This window comes from Mustela lutreola, chromosome 8, assembly GCF_030435805.1.
Source record: "Mustela lutreola isolate mMusLut2 chromosome 8, mMusLut2.pri, whole genome shotgun sequence".
Lineage (NCBI taxonomy): Eukaryota > Metazoa > Chordata > Mammalia > Carnivora > Mustelidae > Mustela > Mustela lutreola.
In genome coordinates this window covers 50,249,251-50,264,374 of record NC_081297.1, presented here as the reverse complement: position 1 = coordinate 50,264,374, position 15,124 = coordinate 50,249,251, and the positions used below count along the sequence as shown (strand labels likewise).

Genomic DNA, 15,124 nt, shown 5'->3' with positions numbered 1-15,124 from the left:
TATGCTCCACAAGTAAGTGAGACCATATGATAACTGACTCTCTCTGCTTGACTTATTTCACTCAGCATAATCTCCTCCAGTCCCGTCCATGTTGATACAAAAGTTGGGTGATGTAATATTAAGTGATTTATTAGTTGCATATAATACTCAATGCTCATCACATCACATGCCCTCCTTAATTCTCATCATCTAGTTCACATGTAGATCTTAATCTAGCTTGGGTTTATCAAGATAGAGATCTAATTTTATTTTTTTGTGTGTAGAAAATCATCATTCCCAATATCATAGATTGAAGAGTCTACCTTTTATCTCTGATTTGTAATAGTGTCCTTACCCCTTTCTAGCTGTGTGATTTGGGCAATTACTTGATGTCTCCATAATGGGAATAATAATAATAGTAATTATTATTATTATTATTACATATTTTCATGATATATTAGTCCAACTAAGAGCTGGTCCCTTCAAGAGCCAGCCACTTTAAACTTACCCTCATTTGAGATAGAGGAACCACATCTTTTATTAGTTTTTTTTTTTAATTTATTTGGCAGAGATCACAAGTAGGCAGAGGGGCAGGCAGAGAGAGAGGAGGAAGCAGGGCGCAGAGCCCCATGCAGGGCTCGTCCCAGGACCTTGGCATCATGACCTGAGCTGACGGCAGAGGCTTTAATCCACTGAGCCACCCAGGGTTGATATGGATGATATACATAAACTATATAACTGTCTGTTGTGTACAGAAACACTATAAACATGATAATTTCTCTGAAGAAATAACATTGACTAAGTATTCTTTAGTATGAATGAAACTGACAGTTGAGGTAATGCCAAAATGTCCAGGCTTTCACTTTCAGAAATGTAAAGAGATGTCAGCAATTAATTCTGAGTTTGATACAGTAATGGGAATTATAGATGGAGGGGAAGACATGAGGCTTATGATGACATAAGGACAATGAGCAATGGAAAAAGTAATAGACACTAATCAAAAGAAAGGAAAGTTAAAGAATATAAAACTGGAAGTAACCAAGGGCCAGAGGTAAATTGTTGCATCTCAGACATAGTAAGGGCAGAGAGAAGATTTGAATTCAGGTCTTCTGATTTCAAAATCTGAGCTCTAACTCTACTAGATCCCCTCCTGTATATGGAATGTGAAAAACACATACAGTATCAGGAGTTAGATTTGAATTCTGCCATGTCAGTAATAGATCCGTGACTTTGCCTAGTTTCATTCTCACTAAATTGGAACACTAATAGCTGCCTTCTGTGGTTGCTGGGAGAATTGAGAGAATGCTGGTGATGCTTCTGACATGTCCAGGTGCCTAATTAATGCAGCTTCCTTCTTGAGAAATCATGTAGTTTTTATGATTAGGAATTAAATTAAGCCATCCTCAGCTTCTTTGTTGTACAAATTATTTCTACAGAGAAGCAAGGCTTATTCATCTCAGTAGTTTTTTGAAGATAAAACATGGCAGCAAAATAAAGGGTGACTTTGTGATTTGGAGGCAGAAACAGTGGCCTTATTCTGAGCACATGTGAGCACCACACAAGCATATGCATATACTCTCATCTGGTGTCCTAGATGTTGCCACTCTAATTCAATCCCAGGGTTCTGTCTCTGTATTAAAACTTGCTCCTAGATTTAAAAAAATGCCAAGCCTGGGCTGATTCAAATTTCGTAAGTATCAAAGATTCTAGAATGGGGTTCTTGTTTCTCCATGTTTGACAGACAGCTGCACCTTCTGGTGCAGAGCCAGCTGTTTCCCTGAGACATGATGGTCCAGGTTGGAGAAAGTGGATTTGTCCATATTGGGTATCTGGTCACCAGGACTGCTTTTAACTCTGGCAAAGTGGATATTGTCACCATCAATGACCCCTTCATTGACCTCCATTACATGGTCTATGCCATGGTTCCAGTTCCACCTATGGCAAATTCAACAGCATGGTCAAGGCTGAGAATAGAAAACCTGTCATTAGTGGAAAGTGCATCTTCATTTTCCAGGAGCAAGATCCTGCCAGCATAATGGGATGATGCTGGTGCTGAGTATGTTGTGGAGTCCAGGGTCCTTCTCACCATGGAGAAGGCTGGGGTTCATTTGAGCAGTGGGGCCAAGATGAACATCATCTCTGCCCCTTCTGTTGATACCCCCATGTTTGTGATGGGTGAGAACCATGAGAAGCAGGACTGTACCACCAACTGCTTGGCCCCTCTGGCCAAGGTCATCCATGACGACTTTGGTATTGTGGAGGGACTCATGACCACAGTCCATGCCATCAATGCCACCCAGAAGACTGTGGACAGCCCTTCCAGGAAGCTGTGGTGTGATGGCCAAGGGGCTGCTGAGAACACATCCCTGCTTCTTCTGACCTGCCAAGGTTATAGGAAAGGAATCCCTGAGCTGAATGGGAAGCTCACTGACATGGCCTTCCATGTGTCCACTGTGGATCTGATCTGCCACCTGGAAAAAGCTGCCAAATACAATGACATTAAGAAGGCGGTGAAGCAGGCAACACAGGGCCCCCTCAAGGACATCCTGGGCTGGTGAAGAACAGATTGTCTCCTGCACCTTTAACACTTATCTTTGACACTGGGACTAGCATTGCTCTCAGTGACCATTTTGTTAAACTCATTTCTTGGTATGACAATGAATTTGGCTATAGCACTGGAGGGTGAACCTTATGGCCCACATGGCCTCCAAGGAGTAAGAGCCCTCTGGACCACCAGTCCCTGGTGAGAGCCATGGGTAGGGAGAGGCCCTCAGCTACTGGGAAGTCCTTGCTCAATTCATCCCCCAACACACTGAGAATATCCCAACTTTGACAGTTTCCATCTCAGACCCCCTGAAAAGGGGGAGTGGCTTGGGGAGCCCTATCTTCTCATATACCATCAATAAAGCATACTGTACCCAGTCCAAAAAAAAGATTCTATAATTGTAAGAAAATGTCATGACATTACGATAGGTTATAATGTTTATGGCATAAATTAATTATAGGTACTAGTGAGTAGGTGAGGAAAGTATTTGAGAGGAAGAGAAGGCTCTTGCCCTCAAACCACTGGAAATGTGATTTTTAAATTCCTTTTTGGGCAAGAGTGAATTTGGAGTGATTGACCTGACATAGGTCATAGGGAGCCTCAACTACACCTCAAGATGCAGGGTGATCCCAGGAACAGGACTTGGAGTGTAAAGCCAGGAATAAAGTCTTTGTATTGTATTCCTGTGAGGATGCTAGGCCGGGAGACAGAACCCTCACGTGAGGAGTGGGATAGAGACTGAATACTGAAGAAAAGAACAAGAAGGTTCATGAAGGGAAGAGGTAGAACAGGTAATATAACCTGAGTCTCTGGTGTGTGTCCACCATGAAGGGTCTCGGTTGCTTAAGGCACGTGCCATCCCTGGGTGAGGTGCCTTCTGCACATGTTGCTATCAAATGGAATGAAGACCCCATGTTAGAGAACACAGAACACATCATTTCACTGCTAAGAACGTGTAAAATGGAATAACAGAATGTCAACAAACTTCTCCTAGAATAGTAAATAAGTGCAACTGTCCAAACAGTGATAATGAGATATTTATGGATGCTGAAGTAAAAAACAATCCACAGCCTGTTTCGCTGTCACGGATATATTTTTTCCAGGGATATTTTTAGTGGCGTAGTCACACCCCATTTTCACATATGAGTCGTAGTTTTGGGGTCCAGCATGTGGCATTTCACAGCTGAGAGGATTTTTTTGGACATTTATTATTTATTTATTTAAAGATTTTATTTATTTATTTCAGAATGAGAGAGTGAGAGAGAGAGAGGAGTATATGAGATGGGGAAGGGGCAGAAGGAGAAGTAGACCCCTGCACTGAGCAGGCAGCCCGATGTGGGACTCGATTCCGGGACTCAGTCCTGGACTCCAGGATCACCACCTGGGCCAAAGGCAGTTGCTCAACCAACAGAGCCACTCAGGCATCCAAGAAACTTTTAGACATTTATTGGTTACATTATATCACTTTGTAACCACAGCTTTTTCAATGGAAACCCAGCTTATTCATATTCAGTGGACATTTCTCTTTTTTATTCAGGAGCTCTCTGAATTGAAAGTAGGACTTTGTCTGCATTTATGTGTGTGACGCAGGCAGGCATGATCTTCATCTCAATATGTATTTTCAATATATTTCATGTGACTAGTTAAAGAGGCAGGAAGGAGTTAAACAGTAGAAGCCTGAAGCAGAGCGGGCAGGGATGGTAAAGTGTCATCAGAAAGTGCCATTGTTTCCGTTCACGTTGCATTTCCATTTTCTAATAAGGCACCAAAATGGATATTGCTTTTTTTTTTTTTTTAAGATTTTTATTTATTTATTTGACAAAAAGAGACAGTGAGAGTGGCAACACAAGCAGGGGGAGTGGGAGAGGGAGAAGCAGGCTTCCTGCTAAGCGGGGAGCCTGATGTGGGGCTGGAACCCAGGACCCCTGGATATTGCTTTTCTCTAAAAGGTTTAGACTATAACTTTACTCAACAATCAGGTGCATGCAGAAGATTTAAATCTTCAGTAGGAGAAATTTTGACAAGAGTTGATAGAAAATAAGCACCCTTAAAAACACAACGGAAGGGGTGCGCCTGGATGACTCAGTTGTTAAGTGTCTGCCCTTGGTTCAGGTAATGATTCCAGGGTCCTCGGATCAAGCCCCACATCAGATTCCCTGCTCAGCGGGAACCCACATCGGGTTCCCTTCTCCCTCTCCCACTCCCCCTGCTTGTGTTCCCCCTCTCTCTGTCTCTCTCTCTCTGTCAAATAAATAAATCTTTTAAGAAAAATACACAATGGAAGAAGGTTGTTCTTAATGTGGAAGCTGAGCACGTACATCATTAGAGACACAAAGCAAGGACCCTGTTGTCACCATGCAGGCACAAGATGAAACACAGTCAAGAGGAATCAGCAGGATGTGGATTATACAAGAAGAAAGAGAGTAGAGACTGCCTCAGAACAGAGACTGAGCTTTTACCTGTGACTCACTCTATAGTATTCACAGCAGTGCATGTATTAAACTAAGTAGCTGTTTTAGGAAAAGTGTATATATTACTCATTACATAGCATGAACCTAGTCGTCCTCAACTAATCTGTTACTTTCATTAAAAAACCAAGAAAGCAAGCCCCCAGCCCAGACTGGGAAACAAGTATTATGTTAGGATATGTTTCCAGATTGAATATTAATAACCACCCATGTGCCCTATCACCAAGCCCAGACATGGCTTTCTGATAGTCCTGAGTAACATCTTCTACATGTTAGCAAGTAAGAAGTGAAGCATCATAATATTTTATGTCACTTTAAACTTATACATGAATGTTTATTCCTGATCTTTTGACGTAAAGCCCAAGCCTCTTCTTAGGTTAGGGCCCTCTACTTAGGTTATAACAAGCACAAGGAGTTGAACTTAGCTTTAGTGACTATTATTAGGAATTCTTTGGGCCATCTTGATTTCTGCATCTTAAAAAAGTTATAAGATTACTGGAAAGAGTTGAGAAAATGGCAACTGCAATGATCTCTCTGATTCAAGACCATGTGCATAAAGGGGCTATAAAATAATGACTGGCTTTAAATATTAGGGTCTTTGGGCTATAGAAGCACCAAGAAAGACTACAAAATAGGAATGAAGCCAAAAATAATGATGAAAGGAAAAGAAAGCTTATCAAGCACTGATTAAAAGAACAAGACCCAGCCATATCGTCTATGAGCAATGTGTGTGTAATATAAAATATAGGCTGAAAGAAAATTGAGTAGATAAAGGAAATATACCATGCAAACAGTCAGTATAGGAAAGTTGGTCACTATATTAATATCAGATAAGGTAAACGTTTAGACAAAAAATATTAACAGATAAAAAGGCATATTGGAGTCAATTCATCATGAAGACATAAAAATCATAAATGTGGGGATGCCTGGGTGGCTCAGTCAGTTAGGCGGCTGCCTTCAGCTCAGGTCATGATCTTGGAACCCTGGGATCACATTGGGCACCTTGCTCGGCGGGGAGACTGCTTCTCTCTCTGCCTCTGTCTGCTTGTGCTCTCTCTTCTCTGACAAATAAATAAATAAATTATTAAAAAAATCATAACTGTGTAAGTACCTGATAAAGCACCTAATAAATAATGGAACAAAAAAGGACCCAACTGAAGAGACATAGATCCACAAACCACAATCCTAGTTGGAGATTGCAAAATCTCTCTTTTATGAATGACAGAACAATTTCACAGACAGTCAGTAAAGACATAGGATTTCTGAACACACTATGACCTAATTAATATAGAACATGACAGCCCAAAGTGGCACAATATACATTATTTCCAAGTACAGATATTACATAAACCAAGACATTATTTGATGGGCTATAAAATAAGTCTCAATAAAATTAAAAATACTAAAATCATACCAACTATGTTCCCTGGCCATAATGGATTTATATTAGAAATCAAAACCAAAAAGATGTCAAGAGAAAATGCCAAACATTTGGAAAGTAAGTAATATATTTCTAAACAACTCATGGGTCAAGAAAAATTACACAGGGAATCAGAAAATATTTTTAACTGGATGGTAAAGAAAATTCAACACATCAAAATTTGTATAATGAAACTTAAAACAAAGTTTAGAAGAAAACTTGTAACTTTAAATGCTTCTAATAGAAAAGAAGAAAGTTTTAAAAACAACTATTGAAGATTTCACCTTACGAATCTGGAAAAAGTAGGGTGCCTGGGTGGCCCAGTCTTTAAGTGGCTGCTTTCAGCTCAGGTCATGATTTTGGTGTCCTGGGATTTAACCCCCCATGGGCTCCCTGCTCGGTGGGAAGCCTGCTTCTCCCTCTCTCACTCCCTCTGCTTGTGTTTCTGCTCTCTCTGTGTCTTACTCTGTCAAATAAGTAAATAAAATGTTAAAAAAAAAGAATCTGGAAAAAGTAAATTCAAAGGTGGTGGAAAGAAGGTAACAGTAAAAATAAGAATGAAAATAAATGGAATAGACAACTGACAAGCAATAGAGAAAATTAACATAGTAAAAAATAGTTTCTTTCAATGAGTAACAAAATTGATAAACCTCTAACTAGACTAATCAAGGAAAAAGAAAGTAGAAATTACCAATAACAGGAATGAAAGAGTGTTATCCTCTAGAGGTCTAACTGATATTAGAAGATTAATAAAGAAATACTATAGTTTATACTATTTTATTATTTTATATATTTTATTATTATAACTTTTTGCCAACAAATTTGGTAACCTGGATGAATAAACAAATTACTTGAAAACTAATTTACTGAATCAAGATGCATTAGAAAATTTAATAGCTCCCTCCTAATTGAAGTAATAATTAGTCACCATATACATGGATGAAAAGATTTTTGTTTTTGTATTGTGTGTATACGCATGTATGTACATAAATTGCTATTTTGAAGTCCAATAACCTCACTTGTGATAAAAAGTCTTCCATTGTTTTTTTTTTATTTTTAAAGATTTTATTTATTTGAGAGACAGAGTGCACATGTGTGTGCACACAAGGCAGGGAGGTGCAGAGGGAGAGGGAGCCCTGAGACCTGGACATGTGGCTTCCATTCCAGGACCAGGAGATCAAGACCTGAGCGGAAGGCAGATGCTTAACTGACTAAGCCATCCAGGCACTCCCAGTCTTCCTTCAAAATACAAATGTAAATCTCTGGATGTTGGTCCTAGTTAGGTGAATATTTTTTTAGATGAATATCATATATGGCCTGATAAACAAACAATGGGAAGGATTCTCGCCACTTGCTGACACTAATTAAAAATCTTATGGTGTAATTAAAATGTGAAAATGTTCCATCTGTTAAATTTAACACTTTACCCAATAGCCTTTGCTATTCTATTTTAAAGTTCAATTCTCAGTTAATAAGGAATTTTTATTCTTCTTACTAACATAATAACTGAGCTCTATTTTTGCATGTATGAATGAGCAAAAAACAACCCCCACACTAAAAAATAACAAAAAATAAAAACATGGAAATTCAGCTCTAGTTGCTGCAGTCTACACAAAGAAAAGATTCTACCTGATTCCGTTTTTCTAAAATTTTTCTTAGGGGTCAGTGTCAGTAAACGGTAACCCAGAAAAGAAATTGATCGGTGACTAGTAAATTTCAAAATCTTATGTTCTTTTTTGCTAACTAGATCTATCTCTACAGATATTGTAGTCGTTCACGGAGAAGTTTAAAAAGAAGCCAGAGAGATGAAAATATACCAGGGAGTGTGAAGGGTAAAAAAACTACTCAGTTCTGTTCAAAGATCTTCATATTCAATGCATTCCAGAGAGCCTGAAAACCATACAAATCATGTTTTACCTTATTTTCTGGTAATGCAACCAAAGAATGTTGAGTTCCCCCTTTTTTGACTCTAAATGGAAAGAAAACGTGGCTGTTCCTATCAGACCTCAGGGTCCTCCTTAAGTCTAAACACAGCTCTGGCCACCTCTGTGGCAGGTCCTGTATTCTATCACTTGGCGGGTGTTCTCAGAATGGAGGTGCTTGTTATCACTCTTATTCTGGGAGTGACTGCATAAAAAATATGCGGCACCAAAAAAGCCTCACTGAAGAGCCACACGGGAGTATTTACGAAGTCCCGCTGTTCACACAGCACGTCTGTACTGCAGGCAGGTCAGGAATGCAAAGAAGCAGAAATACACAGTAATGCGTAAATCAAATTATGCAGTTGGAAAAATCTGCTAAAATCCCAGAATATTGTGAATAATAACAACGATAGTAATAACTTAGCATTTGTTTAGGAAATCAAGGATATTGAATCATCTGGAATGAAAATATGTTTGTCAGACCAAATTGTTCAGGAAGTAGGCTAGGTTTTGATGGGAAAAAGGAAGAGCTGGTGGAGGGGGCAGGCGGAAGAAGGAAGCAAAGGCACAGCAGGATATTGGTGCCCCACTGACTGGAGTCCCTAAGGGTACTGTTTGAACCCAGGCCAGTCTCTTTGCTACCTCTTTCCTCTGTGGTACAAGCCCCAGGGAAGAAACATATGTACTGCCTACGTCAAAAATAATGAAAAAACTTGAAAGACACTTTTAAAATACACATACAGTCTCTGTTTAGTTTCTAAAAGTTTCTCTTCAAGTGAAACATGAATTTTGAACTCTTTCCTAGTCTATGGGAAAAAAAATCATTATTATAATACATAACACACCTCCGAGTATTGAATGTTTTTGCCTTAACAAATGCTGTGCCAATCCTGATACCCGGAGAGATCTCTTCCTACTTTATGTGCACAGTTGTAAGGGTGAGAAAACAGCAGTAACTGTAAAACAAAATGTCATCGTTCAAGAGATTCTGAATATTTCAGGAGCCCTGAAGCCTGGAACCCCATGCCAGGATTTGTTTTGTAATGTTTAGATGAAAGCAGATGAGTATGTCATTATGATTTGGAAATTAACTTGCTATGACTGAATTTTTCCTGCCATCTGAGTTTCTCAAAAGAGAACACTGAAAATCAGATAAAGGGCACATCATGAGAATATAGTCAACAAGGGCAGGGATGGTCGCTATACTTAAGGTGAACATAGCACAATGTATAAACTTGTCAAATCACTAAGTCGTGCACCCGAAACTAATGTAATATTGTGTTTCAACTATATTAAATACATCCAACAGTTTAAAACAAAACAAAAACTAGAACACGGAAAATCAGGATCCAATCATTATATACGTTACCTTCAAGTATCTTTTTTCTTTTTAATATTTTATTTATTTATTTGACAGACAGAGATCACAAGTAGGCAGAGAGGGAGGCAGAGAGAGAAGAAGGGAAGCAGGCTCCTGCCAAGCAGAGAGCCCGATACGGGACTCGATCCCAGAACCCTGGGATCATGACCTGAGCCAAAGGCAGAGGCATTAGCCCACTGAGCCACCCAGGCACCCTGAAGTATCTTTTCAATGGAGTTTCTTATGTGTGGGTCAAACCAGATGGACAAAAAATGCATAATAGAGGCCACCTATCTCTTCTTTTTTAAAAATATGTTCTATGTCCAACACGGGGCCCAAACTCACAACCCCGAGATCAAGAGTTGCATGTTTACCAACTAAACAAGCCAGGCATCCCAACCTCTCTCTTATTAGAGGCTGCGAACTTTGGGTACTGTGCAGAGTGGAAGGTTTGCGTCAATAAAATTTCCATTAGTTTTGTGGTTTCATAGGCTCTGTTCCCTAGAAGTACCGATTGGCTCACAAACCATATGTACAAAGTGAGATAGTCTTCTGCTACAAGAAATCTCTACAATAAATTGGTCTTCCTTTTGAAGACACTTTGTGCCTTCCAGTATGCTTATTAGGTACCTGTCTTGCTTCTCTCATGTCTTCTAATTTAGCATAGCTCACAGAGGCAGAGATTTTTTCCTTACCTGCCTCTCTATCCCAGCCTGGGGCATAGCAATGTATCCCCACATAGCACTGTGTGCTCTTCCTACTGGGGCCATTAACTGCTACTTTATGATTCCCTATTTGAGTACATGTCTCTTCTACTATACTACAAACTCTTGAGGGCAGACTCCCCACTCTTTCATAGTATGTACTACAGGATAACAATAGTCAAAGCTGTCATTTGCTAAGCACCAATTACTAAATGCTCTCTCTGTAAACACTTGGAAAGAAGATGCGTTATAATTCTCATTTTAAAGGTAAGGAAAGTGAAACAGGAAGGATCAAAAGTTTGCCAAAGGCTATACAGCTAGTACTGTCAGAACTAACCAAGCATCACTGTTCCAAAGACTATGTTCTTTTTAGGATAAGCCTGCTTGCAAACAGATGACAGGAATTGGTGCAATTTTAAACTGGTAATATGGGTTTAAGAGTTCATCATGCAAGTATCCTGAACTTGTTACTCCAATTCACTTTGATGTATAAATAGACTGAAAACTTACACTATCTTTAATGCCTTTTTCTTCTCTTAAAAGAAAAGTTATTTTCCCTATTTTCTGATATAGTAACTCCTTACAACATTTTTTTAAATTTTTTTTTATAAACATATATTTTTATCCCCAGGGGTACAACATTTTAAAATTAAAATCATTAATAAAATAACATATGAATATGCTGTCAGCTAATAATAAAAGTTACTATTTAGTGAGTCCTTACTGTATAATACCCTGTATCTGTTTTGTTATGTGCATTACTTTCCTTTTTAAAAAATTAACATATAATATATTATTTGTTTCAGGGGTACAGGTCTGTGAATCCTTAGTCTTACACAATTCATAGCACTCACCATAACACATATCTCCCAAAGTTCATAACCCAGCCACCCTATCCCTCCCCACCACCCAGCAACCCTGTTTGTTTCCTGTGCATTACTTTCTAAATTACTTGTTCAATGTAGCTCCTTGAGGAGAGACCATATTTTTCTCATTTATTCCTATTTGTCTCTCCTTTTTGTCCCCCTCCAGCATGGTGGGATAATTACTCAGTAATTACTTATTGAAAGAATCTGCTGGGCATTTTAATACATCTTGGTATTTAATAGTCACAATAATCTGGGGGCCTAATTGCAGGTAATTGAAAGAACTTGCACAGAATCACACTGTAATTTCAGAGTTGGATTCTCACCTCAGTCTGTCTGGTTCTGCAGCTCATCTTGCTGGCATGTGGCATCTTATTTGAGCATGCCCTCCTCTGTGGTGTCTTTTGGTGGCAGAATTCCATTTTTCTATAAGCGTGCACTACAAATAATGTCATAATAGTCAAATATTATTATTTTATCCTTCAGTTGATATAAATTGTCATGGGGCAGTACTATTTTTGAACAGTGTTTCTCTGAAATTAAATTCCCTAAGACTACTTTTGTTGACTTGTCTTTGAGAACCATAAAATGCTTTGAGAAGTTATTGGTTGTTAGTCTGTTTTGCCACTATCACCAGCAAAACATCTGGTTTGTCAGTTGATGCCCTCAAAGTTAAATTTTATCAGATGGCAAGCAAATAGAAGAAAAACCAAGAAAGAAAATTGGTGGATAATGAGGATCTGGTTTTGACTATTCAAACAAAGCAATAACTCTATCCTACCAAATATTCAGGTTTTTTAATAGAAATTTAATAGAAGGAGACTACAGAATTCTAGAACAAAATGATATGGCACCTGAATGGCCCCAAACAGTAAAGCCAGTCAAGCAGTGCTCTGAGTTCTTCCCTGCTTTGAGATGTAGCTGCCCTCTCTGAGTCAGCTTCTTCTGAACAAGGGTGTGGTGATGACTCCGCTTCAAAGGAACCATGCCTTCTGTCCCCCTTCCCCCATCCCATACACAGCAGCTGTCACCCAGATTCTCAACAAAAGTATTGCTTAGTGGATGCTAACTGCCTCTTGGAGAAATCTAAGTAAATAAAGAGTAAGTTAAAAGTCATACCGTTTTGTGCTTCTAAAATGTCCTCAAGTTGTTCTGGAAGAATAAAGAAGTCCCCTTAGACGGAGAGGAAAGGTGGGGACAGATTTCAATCAATCTCCAGCCATTCCCGAGCTGAAATAAGCTTGGCTCAAAGCGAGTCTTTGAGGCTAGAGGAATGGAGTTGAGTGAAGTAAATGTTTCCCTATGCCTCTAAAAAGGAATCAGGCTGTTGAAGACTGCGGCCCATAGGAAACAGACCATTATGTATGTAGCCCCAGGAAACAGCAATGAACTCTCTTTACTATATGATAATTGTCAGAGCTTCAATTGTTGGCTTATTCAGGAAGAGAAAGTATAAAGAAAATGTCTTACTTTTTCTTTTTCTGCCAAACTAAAAGTACATTATTTATATTTACACTGTCCTTTATTTCTGATCATCTCAATGGGATAGCTCTAATTTGTTCTTAGCATATTCATTTTGGATTTCATTTGTTCTCACTGTTTAGTTTTAACTGAGAACTTCCAAATTTCCATGAGCAGCCCTAACCATTCTGCTAAGATCTAGATTTCTATCTTTAATGGACTATTAACTTGTCCATAAAAATCTTTTCAGCAGTAGCATAAGCTCATCAAGTCCAATACTGAATTCCTCATCGGCTGCCCAAACCAGCCCTTCCTCCTGACTTGTCCATTCCTGTTAACCTTACCACCAGAATGAATCAGGCTGACAACCTGAGCCTGGTCTTTTACTCTCTCTCTCACCCTGATCCAACCAGTTCCCAAGACTTTTTATTCTGCCTCCATTAGGGCTCCATTTTTTTTTTTTTTTATTTTTTTTATTTATTTATTTTTTTTTAATTTTTTTTTTTTAAAGATTTTGTTTATTTATTTGACAGAGAGAGATCACGAGTAGGCAGAGAGAGAGAGAGAGGAGGAAGCAGGCTCCCCGCTGAGCAGAGAGCCCGACGTGGGACTCGATCCCAGGACCCTGAGATCATGACCTGAGCCGAAGGCAGCGGCCTAACCCACTGAGCCACCCAGGCGCCCAGGGCTCCATTTTTTGAGCTGTGTGAACTTGGATAAATCATTTAACCTCTCTGAGCTTCAGATTCCTAAACTGTAAAAAGAGGATGATAATACTATCCCATTGAAATACCTTCTTATGAGGAGTTAGTGATACATGTATAATATGTAGTACATTGCTTAGGACAAAGAAGGAGTTCAAAAATATTCTTTTCCCTTTCCCCAATCCTCCCCTTAAATCCGGACTTCCTGCCCTTTGTTTCTCCATGTTCAGTATAAATATAGTCCCATGCAGTCTTTCATTATCTTATATTATCTGAAGATGTAGCTCAAGCTACTTTACCTGATATGAAAGACAGCAATGTATTTCTTGGATATGCTTTCTTTTTACTCTACTTTGCAATTCTCATAGGTCAGCCTAACTGAACTTCATGCTTTTTCAAAAGTCTTTGTTCTAGCTATTTACTTTCCTAGAAGGTCCTTTCATCCATCTCCAGGTATTTGAATTTTACTCAATTAAAAAGTATACATTTAATATATATCTTGCTAATTAATGGATTCCTTAAGGGCAGAGGCTATCATTTGCTCATCTTTATATATGCAATTTTGGTAATGTTTCTGACATGAAGTAAGCAGTAAACTTTTGCTGACTAAATGAATCAAAAGAATGGACAAACTTCCTTGTATTCCCAAAATACTTTGAGAGAATTGATTTTTGTCCTTTGTATTTCTATGTTCTGTACTCTTGATATTATTAGCAGAGAATAAAAAATTTTTTTTTACTGGAAATGATAGCTGTATATTGTCCAGTATATTTATTTTTACTGTTTGACCTTCATTTCCTTTTCATCCAAGAAGTTCTCTTTCCTGGGTTTAATGAAAGAAATGCAAATCTGAAGCTTCATCTATGAGCCACAGTTCATTTTTAAATTATTTGTAAGATTTTGTTTTCTTAATTTTAATTTAAATAACATGAGAAGAACCTCAAGGTTATGATTTTAAATTTAATTAAAAATATTTCTGGAAATAATAATTTATAATATGCTTCTTTATTTTCCTTCTACCTTTCTAAAGTATTATTTTCCCTTGCTTTTTTAAGCTTTTGTTTAATTTAATGTTCAGACTTAAAAGTCATGTTTACAACAGTTAACCACAAAGGATCCACTGGACATTTAGAAATAGCGGTATAGTTATATAACTTTTATTAGGGTTTATTAAGAATCAACTGTATGCAGGGGCTACTAGTGGTGACACATCAGAGAAAATAAACTCTAACTATAGGCTACGGGAATGAAATCTACCCTGTTTTACAAGTTGTGAAAATAAGTGGGATTCTCTATACATTGTCCTCTGAGCTGTTCAGAATAGAAGAGGGGAATTCATTTACAATCATTTTCTTGTTACTAGATTTAAGTGTCTGAGTCCTTCTAGAAATCTGGAAAACTTGCTGATGGGCTAAGTAAGGTGTGTTACTGAGAAGTTCGTAATTAATCAGTTGCCAATTTCATAAACTTTTTTTGCGGAGGTAGGCTTATTAAAAATCTGCTTAAACAACACTGCATCCAATATGTTATTTTTGTCTTTTTTCTTAAACACTCACCACCAGATATGGGCAGAGTAGAGAGTTCAAACCTTTAACAGATCCTCCTTGGCAAATTAATGTAATTCCAGCTCCTCATCTTTCATATTTGGCTACTAAATGACCCTTTCATTTTTTTCTCCCATAACCCCTGATTTTA

General features: G+C 38.4%; 1 pseudogene; it reads left to right on the top strand.

Moving 5' to 3' along the window:
• The first annotated feature begins 1,766 nt into the window (after window positions 1–1,766).
• Window positions 1,767–2,697, top strand: LOC131837826 (glyceraldehyde-3-phosphate dehydrogenase-like; annotated as a pseudogene).
• Window positions 2,698–15,124: the final 12,427 nt, after the last annotated feature.